The sequence below is a fragment of the Hyperoodon ampullatus genome (genome assembly GCF_949752795.1).
Source record: "Hyperoodon ampullatus genome assembly, chromosome: 20".
Taxonomy (NCBI): Eukaryota; Metazoa; Chordata; class Mammalia; order Artiodactyla; family Ziphiidae; genus Hyperoodon; species Hyperoodon ampullatus.
The window spans coordinates 23,480,840-23,495,104 of NC_136933.1; the positions used below are offsets into that span (position 1 = coordinate 23,480,840).

The 14,265-nt window shown below is 43.4% G+C and overlaps 1 pseudogene across 1 annotated transcript; it reads right to left on the reverse strand.

Moving 5' to 3' along the window:
• Nucleotides 1–10,558: 10,558 nt before the first annotated feature.
• Nucleotides 10,559–12,345, reverse strand: LOC307068591 (beta-citrylglutamate synthase B-like; annotated as a pseudogene). Its single transcript has 3 exons — nucleotides 12,227–12,345; nucleotides 11,332–11,917; nucleotides 10,559–11,115 (listed from the first exon to the last, which is right to left on the reverse strand). The product of its transcript is annotated as a beta-citrylglutamate synthase B-like (transcript).
• Between the last annotated feature and the right edge of the window lie 1,920 nt (nucleotides 12,346–14,265).

Here is a 14,265-nt window from a genome sequence, read left to right on the forward strand (position 1 = left end):
TCATAACATTATTCAATGTGGCCACTAGGGGGGGATCACATGTAGCTATTATACCATGTATCAGTTTGTGAAAGATGCCATAACAGAGTATCAATACCACAGACTGGGTGGTTTAAACAATAAATTAATTTTCTCACAATTCTATAGGTCAGAAGTCCGAAATCAGTATGTCAGCAGGTTTGGTTTCTTCCGAGGCCTCTCTCTTTGGCTTGCAGATGGCTGCCTTCTCACCGTGTCCTGGTCACATCACTCCTCTGTGATGGGGTTGTTCTTATGTGTATCTGTGTTCCAATCTCCTCTTCATATAAGGACACCAGTCATATTGGATTAGGGCCTACCACAATGACCCTATTCTAACTTAATTTCCTCTTTGAAGGCTCTGTCTCCAAATAGGATCACAATCTGAGGTACTGGGAGTTAGGGCTTCAACATATGAATTTTGGAAGAATACAGTTCAGTCCATAAGACACCAATAAGAGTGAAAAGACAAACCACAAATCAGAGAGAAAAAAAGACTTTGCCCAATTTAAAAATGGATGAAGACTTGAACAGAAACATAGACTTCGCTAAAGGGGTTATATTCATAGTTTAATAAGCACATGAAAAGGCGTTTGACATCATTACTCACCAGGGAAATGCAAATTTGGTTCAATCGTATAACATTGCCATTTCTGTAAGTTAATTTTCAGCAATTTCATATGATTCAACCTAAAGAAAACTCCACAGTGAGATGCCACCACACAAGGAGGTCGCGGAGGGCCAGGCTGGCGCCCGCTCTGCTGTCCGCTCCCCCGTGCCTCCGGAGGGAAGTCGGGCCTGGGGGCGGCGGACACACAGCCCTGGGTGCGGTGGGTCGGCCTCCTGCGTTCATCCCTCCTCTCAGCCCCAGGGCTCTGCCCCGGGCTTCTGCTGGGGGCTGGGGGCTGGGCCCGTTGCCGTGGCAACCCGCACCCGGCGGCTAGCAGAGCCCAGGGCGCCAACCCCAGCGCCTCTCGGCTCCTCCGGAACAGGAGAGCGGACTCCGGGAAACAAGCAGCCGAGCCGTGCGGCTGCGGGGACGCGGCCACGGTGTGGACTAGGGGCACGACGGGGGCCGAAGAGAGGCTGGAAGGAAGCCGGGTGGGATCAGCGCCCCCTGCGTTCTCGGTGCCTGGTTTTCAGCCCAAGCAGCCCAGCGCGCCTGGACTCTCGGCGGCGCCTCTCGGCCGCTGGGGGAGCCCGGGTCAACCTGGAACGCGGGCCCGGGATGCGCGCGCCCCCTCCCGCCCCCATAGTCCCGCCGCGGCGCCCGGCCCGGACCCTGCGCAGCCACCGACCCGGAGACACGCTGCCCGGAGAGCCCCGCAGTGGCCCCAGCTCTCCGCGGGCTGACCCCCAGTGGCCCCGGCCCACAGGTGCGGGCGTGAGACATCCCGGGGTCAACGCCGCCGAGCTTCCGCGGTCCCTCCGGGGCGGGTCGTCCTGTATCCGTGAGACACCGACACATCACGAACGGCATCACGAACTCTCTAAATCCAGTTCCCTACCGGCCCCTCACCCGTCCCCAGAGGTTCTTTTATTCGGTTTTCGAGTCTACCGCCCTGCAGGACACCGGTCTCCCACAAACTTAATTTAGCCATGACTTCGTGCTGCGCACCGTACTTGGCTCTTAATCCATCATCGCGTTTAATTCTTTCAGAAAACCCAGGTAGGCGGTGCTACCTCTGTTTTGAGACTAAGTTGCTCTAGTCTGGGAAGAGGCCCTTGCGCTGTATGACCTCTCCAGGCCAGGGCAGAAATGTGAAGCACCTCCAGCCGTGGCCTGGTCTCAGCCTCCACAAGAGTGCAGCTGTTAAAAGCCCCGCCATTCATCCTCAGGGTGAATTTCGTTCAATTCAGCAACTGGGATCTAGCAGAAGCCTGTCTTTGTAGGTGGCTCTCTCCTTACCCTGCAAGAGGGGACTGGAAACAATCTATTTAAGCTCCTTTCAAACCAGAGATATAATGCATCAGTCATCTACAGCATTACACTTTATTGACATATAATAACCAACTTTTTTTTTTTTTTTTTTTTTTTTTTTTATGTGGTACGCGGGCCTCTCACTGCTGTGGCCTCTCCCGTTGCGGAGCACAGGCTCCGGACGCGCAGGCCCAGCGGCCATGGCCCACGGGCCCAGACGCTCCGCGGCATGTGGGATCTTCCCGGACCGGGGCACGAACCCATGTCCCCTGCATCGGCAGGCGGACTCCCAACCACTGCGCCACCAGGGAAGCCCCAATAACCAACTTTTAATAACACTTTATCATTGTAAAGATCTCTCCCTTACTTTTTTTTTTTTTTTTTTTTTGGCCACAGCTCAGTATGTGGGATCTTAGTTCCCCAACCAGGGATCCAGTGGGCGCCCCCCTGCAGTGGAAGCTCGGAGTCTTCACCGCTGGAATGCCAGGGAAGTCCTCTCTCCCTTACTTTATTACAGTTCCTGTCATAATCACAAGTTGCTCCATGAAGCAGGTGATTATCTTTGTTTTACATGGATGTAAACTGAAGCCCAGAGAGGGTCAGCAGCTTTGCCCAAGGCCACACACCTATAAGGCAGTTGGTTCCTTATTTAATACCCCCCATATCTGCAGTAATATAGACATTCCTATAAAGTATCACACATTTCAGCCATCACAATGTACACAAATACTATTCCACCTATTATACATGCAATTTTTCCAGGTGCAGAAGTTAAAGAAGTTTAGGACTTAGAAAACAAGAGATTTTGTTGTAATGAAGTTATTTTCCTTTTGTGTAGTTTGAAATATCCATCAAAATATTTCATAGTTCCATTATAAAAGTGATGGATATAATTTAGAGGGAATAGCTCATCAAAACCTAACTACCAAGTGTCACTTTTGAAATCAGTTCCAGAAACAATCCTTTCTCGATTTCTGGAACAATGTCATATGTATATGTTGAACCATATGAAAATGATGGCATTTGACTGATTTTGGCCTACAAAACCGTAATTTCATATGGCTTAACTTACTGTGATATTAGTTATTTTATTTTACAGTCTTGGCCAGTTTTGGCCTGCATCTTTCTTCCTTTTGGGGTGTGGGGAAATCACTCTGACTGGTCTAAGAATACTTTTGTGAAGGGAGCCCTGGGTACTATAAGAATCCTTTTCCTTCTGTGCCTTTCCTTTCCAAGAGCTGCACGTGACTGTCATCTTAGCAGGAAGCTCATGTTGGTTACACATGGTCACAGGCACATAATGCCCTCACAGAGGTCATACTCAGTACTTGCTACAGTAATAGAACTGTCTTCCAGATGGAGTTTGTTTACATATTTTATATTCAGAACTAACAAAATAAATTTTGCAGGTGAATTTACCTTGTGTTTTTCTCTCTGAGCAAAGAAGTGGAAGTTAAAAAAAACGATTTTCTCATTCAGTCCCACAACAGTGTTAATAATGACTTAGCTGCTAAAGCATAAGAATGCCCTTCTGCTTCTCAGGATACAGTTTAGTATTTGAATTGTGCCTGCACCTCATGGTAGCTTGGGACCTTGAAGAAATTACTTAAATTTGCTGCATTTCAGTTTCTTTACCTGTAACATTTGAGAAACTGAAGCACCTGTCATGATTGGTGTGTGTGTGTGTGTGTGTGTGTGATGAATATGTGTGTGTGTGTGTGATGAATGTGTGTGAAATGCAGGCTCTGGTTAAAGGCCAGCTCCTGGGCTTCCCTGGTGGCGCAGTGGTTGAGAGTCCGCCTGCCAATGCAGGGGACACAGGTTCGTGCCCCAGTCCGGGAAGATCCCACAAGCCGTGGAGCGGCTGGGCCCGTGAGCCATGGCCGCTGAGCCTGCGCGTCCGGAGCCTGTGCTCCACAACGGGAGAGGCCACAGCAGTGAGAGGCCCGCATACAGCAAAAAAAAAAAAGGTCAGCTCCTTCCTCTTCCTTCCATGTCTCTCTGACATGTGTGGCAAATCCCACCCATATCTTACTCAGTGTGCGTATAGTCCATCTGTGAGTGAAAACCTCAGTGGTTAGTAAGACGTGCTTTCATTACACAAATAAGATAGGACAGGTATTATCTTTATTTTTCTGATGGGGAAACTGGGAACAGAGATGGTAAATAATTTGCATAAGAATAAAAAAAGAAAAACATATAAAACACTAATCTTGTTCAGAAATGCAGTAACAGTAACAGATACACTAAATATTTATTACTAGTTCAGTGACACAGCATCTAGTGGGTTCTATAAACCAGATACAAACAATGTGCCTATATTTGTAGTTAACTACTTCAGATGCCTTGTGGTTAAGAAGTTTCAACTGTGTTCTAAATGACTGACTAATAGGAGATAGAACAAACGTGAAGTTTAGTATTTCCTTTTTACTCAACAGTGGAAAAAGCAATAGGGGAAAGTGAGAAGGGAACTAATATTTCGGTTGAGAACTTAGACTGTGTACCAGAACTTGTGCCAAGTTACACATGTCACATCTTTTAAATTTTATAAATCTGTTAGGCAGGCGTCTCCATTTTACAGATGACAAAACTGAGGCTCAGAGAAGGTAAATAACTTGCCTCAAATCATTCAGTCAATAAGAAGTAGACTTAGATTCAAACTCATATCCCGGCACTCCTAGACATTGTTGGAGAAAGTACCAATTTATAGACTTTTGGAAGGAAATGTTATCAAGAGGCTTAAATATTCAGTCTCTCTGACTCAGTTATTCTACTAATGTAAAGTTATCCTAAGAAAATAGTTTGAAATATAGAGAACAGCTTATTGAATAAAATTCTTCATTAGAGAGTTATTCATAACAGGCAGGACGTGAAATGAACCTAGTAACCAATACTGGGGAAATGGCTAAGGAAACAGTAAACTGTGGAGCTTCCATGGGATGGAATATTACACAGCTGGTAAAATAATCCTTCCCCCAAAGTTTGTAAAACTGTGAGAAAATGTTCATGTAATAAGGTTAGGTGAAAAGAACAAGATGTTAGGATATATTTTTACCTATTATATTAATTATAATAATGAATTGATGATAGTTATTAGTAATTAATTATGATAATATACATAATAATCTCAACCATTAAAAATATGCAGAGAAAAAGAACAGGAATGCTAAACACCAAAATGTTACCATCAATTATCCCTGAGCAATGAAATTACATTTATTACTTTTCTTATTTTAATCTTTTATTAAAATGAATTTTTACCAAAAATTTAACATTTTTTCTGTAAGCAGATAAGCTATTAAAAAACAAACAATTATGTCTGTCTGATTCTAAAGTCCGTGTTTTCTCATCCACGCTGCATTCACTAGTGAGGTCTTGGCTCCTAATTTTATCTTCCTTGTCAGTTCCTTGGCTGTCCAGGTCCCTGTCATTGGCACGAGGAATCCGAGCAGGTGACTTGAGTGTGGACATACCCATCCAGATAGGTGATAACAGGGAGGGCCCGGGGTAGGGAGCCTTCTGCCCTCTGCTCTCACTCCTCCCTTCTCTTTCCTGACCCCAGCACCCAGCGTGGTACCTGGCATATGGTGGACCCTCAGTGAATGCTGGTTGAACGGATGAATCCTAGCCTTACTTTGTAATTTTCTCTCAGCTTTTGCCCCTGTGTTACATTCGGCTTCGAGCTCTGGTCAGCTCTAGTCTAGTTCCAACATAGTGTTCATGAAGGCCATTCATTGAGGGTCTGTTGATTGCCACACTCTGTCCTAGGCTCTTTATATAATATATCATTTACTTCTTAACAACCCTGTGAGGTGAGTGTTATTTCTTCCGTTTCATAAGTGAAGAGACTGAGACTCAGAGAGAGAGAATTAGAAGTTACAAACTGCAGAGTCAGGACAGAGATCCAGAGCCTAGTCACTGTCAAACTCCAGGGCTTGTGCTATTCAACCACTGTGTTGGTACTGATTCTTCATATGTTGCATTTCTGATCATGACTTCAAGCCAAAGATGATTCACGTTTTTATATATATATATATATATATATATATATATATATATATATATGATATCAGGAAGGGCAGAGTGAACCCACTAACAAGCCAAAGGTTTATTAGTCACCCTGTAAGGGCAAAGCAGGAACAGTTAGCTGTACTTCTCCATAATTATGTATGTAAAGGTGTATGTGGTCCCACATACAGTGATAATATGTTTTTTTCAAGCCCCAAATCAGGACACATGGTCTGCCAAAGAATTTTTTTTTTAATATTTACTTATTTATTTATTTATTCATTTGGTTGCACCAGGCCCTAATTGCAGCAGGCAGTCTCCTTAGTTGTGGCATGCAAACTCCTTTTTTTTTTTAAGCAGTTAGAATATTTCTTTAAAAACAATTTTAAAAATGCAAAACATTAAGGAATTTAAAACACCACATTTTCGTTAATATAGAAAGAATTTTCACTAGAGTTAGGCAGCCACCCCAAAACAGCATGGCAAAAGGGCATTGGTATAAAGGAAATAAAATACTACACAAAAATCCAAAAGAAAACTAAAAACATTTCAAATTAAACCTGGAAGACTAGAAGATTCCAACAGCAGATTTCTGTCCACTACTGAAACATTCCAAAATCCAAGCTTCAAAGGCACCTAAATGTATCTTAAATAAAATTTTTTTTGTTTTTTAAAGGAAAAAAAAGGAAAGAAAGCAGTGAACCTGGTTATAAATCCTGCAATATATTACATTTAAAAATATCCTAGTACAACAAAAACAAATTATAAAAAAATGAAACAAACAAAACAAATAAAAACAGTAGCTACAGAGGTTACCTGTCTGAGCACCTGCATTTTCTTAGGAGGGGATGGTGTCTCACCAGCCATATAGCCCATAAACCTTCTCAAAAAAGAGTGAGCCAGGAGAAAAATGTAACACAAGATTTGATTTCACAATGTCTCTAAGCGCCCCAGACCCCAAACTGGGGACTCACTGAATGAAGAGAATTTCTTTTTCCTTTGTTTTCTTCTTGAGAAAAAGAAGAGATGATCTTGAAAGTCAATATCTTCTTTCAACGCCTTTGATACCTTTTCAAAAGTCTGATAAAGCGCTTGATGAAAGCAAGTCTCTTGATGGATTTTTCTAATGTTCCAGGGTATTTTCTTATTTGATAGCATATAGAGAAATATTTCAAAGTTCAGTGGAGTTAAAGCCAGCAGAAATGACCAATCAAAAAAAAAACTATTAAAAATTTTAAATGGAATAGTTCGTATTTGTGTGTTTGTGTATATACAGTCTGCTTTTCATCATGGGTGACATAAAAACAATATCAGAAAGAATTACTTTTTTTTTTTTTTTTTGCGGTACATGGGCCTCTCACTGCTGTGGCCTCTCCCGTTGCGGAGCACAGGCTCCGGATGCGCAGGCTTAGTGGCCATGGCTCACGGGCCCAGCCACTCCGCGTCATGTGGGATCTTCCCGGACAGGGGAACAAACCCATGTCCCCTGCATCGGCAGGCGGACTCTCAACCACTGCGCCACCAGGGAAGCCCCAGAAAGAATTACTTTTAAATACAATTCAGAATTACAATTTTAACAATGTACAATAGTTTTACAATAATTCAAATTTTTGCATGATAAAATAACAACTATGCATATTTGATAAATACACATTTTTACCTCTCATAATAGCAAAGATTTTAAGAAAGTTACTAAACAATATGAAAATATATTTAACTTTCACTTAATATCTGGGCTGTTTTATTTGGGTTCTTCCAGTATGGTTTGCTCATATTCTTTACCTTACTTTTTGAGGGAATTCAAGAGGATATTCATGTTTTTAAACTCTAAGATGTCCATTCCTGTCCATTCAGTGTATGATCCAGAAATAGTTTGGTAAGGCTATGTTTTAACATAGTGTGTATGCACAAAGATGGATAGTGAGTAAAACTAACAGTGAAATAATCTCAGATATTTCTTCTAATGTACTTGGTTAATTTGATAATTTTTTTAAAAAGGCTACCTACATTTTTCCTGGTGCCTTATCCCACCCAACAGAAGCCTTGAGTTTTTCATCAAATAGAGAGGGTGTTCTATTTGTGTTTTAAAATTCACTAATCTAGGGGCTTCCCTGGTGGCACAGTGGTTGGGAGTCCGCCTGCCGATGCAGGGGACGCGGGTTCGTGTCCCGGTCTGGGAAGATCCCACATGCCGCGGAGCGGCTGGGCCCGTGAGCCATGGCTGCTGAGCCTGCGCATCCGGAGCCTGTGCTCCGCAACGGGAGAGGCCGCAACAGTGAGAGGCCCACGTAACGCAAAAAAAAAAAAAGAAAAAAAAATTCACTAATCTATATACATATGATATGTAACTATTCAAAGTATATGTATCATAAATCTATGTGGCAACCAGATGGTCTCTACACACATATGAATGATGATTTAATTAAGCGATTCCTTCTCCCTTGTTTATTTCTCTAACCAGAATAGTGTGCATCTTCCAAAGTATGGTCATTTAGTAAAAGAAGTACCAAGTGAGCCAGAGATACTTATATATTCCACAATATGTCACACAATAACCCTGTACAAGTCAAATTCTTTTAGATGAGATGAGAATATCCTAAAATAAATTAGAAACTTCTCTTATGTATCTTTTTCTAAGGTGAAATGAGACACTGCACAGATCAGAGGTACTATTCTGTTTGTCAACAATCAACCTTTCACTCCATTTTAATATTATTTAATTCTATGGAAAAAACAAGTTTTATTGCATTCCTTTTTTAAAATGGGGGGAAAACTGTGCCAGTAAGCATGATCAAACGTCTGTTAGAGCTGGTTAATACTGATCTTATTGCCTCGAAGTCCCTCTAGTAGAGTCCAAGAAATTATGTTTAAGGTGCATCTGAAGGAAAAAAGCGCTGGAGAGACAAGAAAGGACTTGGGTAAAAAGCTTCAGAGGATTGTAGGGAGATGGAACTAGCTGCTTAAAAAAATTACGTAGAGCTCTGGAGCATCTCCATTTCTTAACACACCTTCCAAACCATTCACTGGGATAGTTTTACCCATGTTTAAAGGCTCATATTATATGCAGTCTGGGGGCTTTTATAAATTCAGAAGTAAAGTAATATAAAGAGTAGAATATTGAAGGCTTCAGAGTAGGGCTATAAAAGACTCAATACTGCTAAATAAGTCCCCAAACAAAAATGTTCAGTCCACCCCACCCCAAAACCTATGTGTAGTAGGAGAAAATGCACAGCAAGAAACAGAGGAAAAGCATGTAGCGTGGAATAAATCACACACTGAACAGTCTAGAACCAAAGAAAAAAAAGCAAACAACATACATATACACAAAAGCCTAAGAAGCAGCTATTCTCCTTATGTCTTCAGGTGAGTACCTCTACCCAGTAGATTATAGTTATGAAAACAACTCAGTTGTTTTTTCTTTTTAAAGTAAAAAACTGTTTCCCATTATGCTCCATTTTCTAGAATCTTTTTGATTGGTTGGTGTAAACAAAAAGCAAAGCACATAAACATGCAAGTGTGCACACGCACGCACACACGCATGCGCACACACACACCCTCCTAAAATGTGAAAAATGCAGATATATAACTCTGGTATTAGAAATCACTTCAGCTTTATACTTAGGAACTTATAGACCCTTCATTCCTCCCCAAAATATTTTTCCTTGTCCTTATTCTTTAGATGCCCAACCACCAAAAGAAAAAAGGAAAAAATAAAAGGCTTTAAATGCACATGTTTCATGTCAGTGTCTTGTTAACAAAAAAGGTAGCATTTTCTTCACTTTGCATTGTTAAAGATGCAGGCATAGATCAGGGAATGTTAAGACTAGCATTTATTTTTTAAGAAAGCAGCATAAACAGAGCATATATCTTTCAAAAAAGGCTAAAACACTAACAAATACAAGTCAATGCACATATTTTTAACTAGTGCAATTGTATGTACAATGGAGTAAATGTTATTTTGTGTGCCAGACATTGCAATACTGTTCATTTCCCTTTTATCATGCAAACATGCCAACTTTATCATTAAAAAAACCTTTATTGGGTCACATTCATGTTGCCCTCCTACCCAAATTAAGGGGGAAAAAGTCAATAAAAGAGCTCCTCAAGATTTCATAACTATGGACATAAAGCTCCTAGATAACAGTGTATAGGCTGAATTTTCAGATTTGTATTTAAAAAATTATAATTTAGGTAGATGTCTTCCTCATGGATTACAACACAATGTGAAGTTACACGACTCTGAAATTTGTACCAACTGTACAAAAACAAAAGCCAGAGACCATGAAAAAATTATGTTCTTCGTGGCCTGAGAGCCTACACATTTTTGAGTAATTTAAAAGGGTGACTATGAGAGCCTGACATCTTTCTGTATCTCACCTCTTCTGCCTCTGTCTGTAGGATTTGTAAATCAAAGTCAGTAACATCTTAGCAGCAAAGGTCTCGTCTATCTCCCCCTCCTTCCCTCCTAACTAATCCTACTCAAATTTTCTCTCATCTTCCTGAGGACTTTCCATGAACAGCACGGCAAGTTGGTTTTAAAAAAAAAAAAAAGGGAAAGAAGAAAACGAAAGTTTTACAAGGGTTTTGTTGGTTAATTATTTACTGGTGGAATCACTCCACCAGGAGTTTGATTTCATTGGCTAGCGGTTGGTTCCTGTTGAACAGGCCCCCCGGGAGCTAGGTGAGCAGCTCTCGCTCCGTGGTTTCAGGGTCGCTGTCAACAGAACTGGAAGTTGCGCTCAGGTTGTCGACAGCAGTGTTGGCTGGGGGGGCCCAGCTCTGGCTCACTAGTCTCACTGGCCATGGACACCACGGAGAGCAGGGACATACGCCAGGTGAGCCGGCCAGAGGGCAGAAGGGAGGCGGCATAGTCCGCTATGATACCAGCGACATCCAGATTACAAGCCTTATCAAACCTACATTTGCATTGGCCTCGCAGACACAGAAGGAGCGTTGTCTTTCATCAACAGGTCAATGCCACACACATTCATTCCCAGGATATTAGACACCTGGGTAGCTAGCTGTTTCCCTTGTTCACTCAATGAGCACATCATCCGTACACCACCTAGTGAGCAGTTGCTTTGCATCCTCCCATCCGTTGAACAGCATTACATGGTGCCAACTGCACGGCCTCCCACAACAATGACACGTACATCCCTTCCATGAGACTCTTTTTTTTTTTTTCCGGTACGCGGGCCTCTCACTGTTGTGGCCTCTCCCGTTGCGGAGCACAGGCTCCGGACTCACAGGCTCAGCGGCCATGGCTCATGGGCCCAGGTGCTCCGCGGCATGTGGGATCTTCCCAGAACGGGGCACGAACCCGTGTCCCCTGCATTGGCGGGTGGACTCTCAACCACTGCGCCACCAGGGAAGCCCCCATGAGACTCTTTAACACACTTCTGAAACAGGTATGGAGCTTCATGGCGAATTAGATGGCTTAGATCAGCCAAATGGTGCTTATCGTGGGCCAAGAAAACTGCTTTGCCTCTATGACCCCGTGTATTTTTCACCACCATCGGGAACTCCAGTTCTTCAGCTTCATCAATCATTTTAGAAAAATTTTCATGACCACCATAAGAGAAAGTATCTGGTAGAGGAACACCATGACCTGCCAACTCTTGAAACGTCCAGAACTTATTACCACAGTTCAGGATGGCTTGAGGTCGGTTCATCAACCTGCATCCCATCTTCTCTAGATGGCACAAAAGAGTGATGTCACTAGCACTTTGCACCCAAGGGGTTGGTACTCTCACTACCACCACCTGAGGGTAGGCAGTAATTAGTTCTCCTTTGATACGGAGACCCAGGTTTCCTTGCTCAGTTGTTAGCACCACCTTATCGATCACCACAGCCCTAAAGTCCAGTTCCTCCTCACAACATTTGGCCTTGAATGCTTGTAAGATCTCTTTTTGAAGATAGTCTTCCCTGATTCGACAATCTGTCAAAAACCACAACTTGGCGGCCACAGAGCTACATATCTTTTTTTTTTTTTTCCTTCGGTATGCGGGCCTCTCACTGCTGTGGCCTCTCCCGTTGCGGAGCACAGGCTCCGGACGCGCAGGCTCAGCGGCCATGGCTCATGGGCCCAGCCGCTCCACGGCATGTGGGATCTTCCCAGACCGGGGCACAAACCCATGTCCCCTGCATCGGCAGGCGGACTCTCAACCACTGCGCCACCAGGGAAGCCCAGAGCTACACATCTTGATCTGCCCGTTCTTCCTTTAATGGGATTACTTCCTCCTGAGTGTAGACTCTTTCCAGGAATGTAGGAGCTCTCACAGAGTCTGAAGTCTGTAGTGCAGGCTGCCAGGAAGGGCAGGTGAGAACTCTAGGGCCGAAGCTTCAGTCCTCTGCTGAAAAACCTCCCGGGAGTGCGAACTCTTAGTTGCAGCATGCATGTGGGATCTAGTTCCCGACCAGGGATCAAACCCGGGCCCCCTGCATTGGGAGCACGGAGTCTTAACCACTGCGCCACCAGGGAAATCCCTGCCAAAGAATTTTTAAAGAATTATTCATTTCTTACATGGAAAGAATAGATGAATCCATTATGTATATGTATATGTGTGTATGCATATATGTATATAGATATACACATAAATAAATATATTTCATGAACACAGAAATAAATAAATGTCTGGTAGGACTTGTGAAAATTTCTGAGGTTGAGTCTGGGCTTAACAGAAATAATGCTGTGATTAATAGAGTTGCGGGTATGGGCCCAGGAGACGAAATCTGTGGCCCACATGGCTCATATTTGCCATCTCAAGATCATGTACTTGTCAGTTTTATAAAGCTTATATGTTACATCACATGTATCATTTCTACTAATGCAGGTATGATGAGAACAGAATAGGTGTTCTCAAAAGAGATGGAACTCAAAAAATTGGGGATTGAAGATCACAATGCATCATCCAAAAACACCAGTGTTTCGGGTATAAAAACTAAGCAGAGGAAGAAAGCTACCTATGTTGATTATTTGACACTGTAAAATATCATATAATAAAAGTCACCTTTCTTTTTTTTTTAATTTATTTAATTTATTTTTGGCTGCGTTGGGTTTTCGTTGCTGTGCGTGGGCTTTCTCCAGTTGCGGTGAGCGGGGGCTACTCTTCATTGTGGTGCGCAGGCGTCTCATGGCGGTGGCTTCTCTTGAGCACGGGCTCTAGGTGCACAGGCTTCAGTAGTTGCAGCACGTGGGCTCAGTAGTTGTGGCTCGTGGGCTCTAGAGAGCAGTCTCAGTAGTTGTGGCACACCGGCTTAGTTGCTCCACGGCATGTGGGATCTTTCTGGACCAGGGCTCGAACCTGTGTTCCCTGTATTGGCAAGTGGATTCTTAACCACTGTGCCACCAGGGAAGTCCAAAAGTCACTTTTCTTAGTAGAACAAAACCAGAACTTCCAAGGTGAAGAGTGGAGAGAGAATCTCCTTGATTGATTCAGAGACTCTGTTCCTGAGACGCACTTTTTTTTTTTTTTTTTTTTTTTCTGTACGCGGGCCTCTCACTGCTGTGGCCTCTCCCGTTGCAGAGCACAGGCTCCGGACGTGCAGGCTCAGCGGCCATGGCTCACGGGCCCAGCCGCTCCGCGGCATGTGGGATCCTCCCAGACCGGGGCACGAACCCGTGTCCCCTGCATCGGCAGGCAGACCCTCAACCACTGCGCCACCAGGGAAGCCCCTGAGACGCACTTTTGCATCAAAGTCTCATTAATTCTTGCTGCTGCCACTCTGCCCTCCATAAAGACTGCTCTCCCCAGCTGTAGCCTAAAGTCCCCCTATGATTCTCTGAGGCACAGCTGACACAAAGCTGATGGTTCAAAAAGACTTTACCAAAGGTCGATGGATTACAAAAGAGAAATAAAAAGATACGCCATAATGTGAGGACTCCTAATCAGATAGAGCTTATCTCCGGAGCTCATAGACCCCATCCTTCCTTACATGGAATTCTGCAGAAATGGAAAGGCCTCTCCTGGGTCCTTTCTACTGATCTCTAGCCTACCCCCAATGAGGGCAGAAATTAGCTTAATATCCACCATTTGGGAGTGCCCCGACACCTAACCCAATGGAGAGCACCTGAGTTCCCCATCCTGCCACAGATCTGGATTCATATGTGATGACATGCATTTCCCTTCGGGCCTGACTCTGGGGGTGATCATGCCAGGGCAGTCCTACCTTAACCTAGTAATGCAGGAGCCACCAAATACACAGGACAAAAGGTAAAGGTTCACAGTAACAAGGCGGGGGTCATTTGCAAATTGCAGTTAGTCTAGAAACTAAGTAGGAAAGATACCAGGAGCTTTGGTTTATATACAAAATAATTC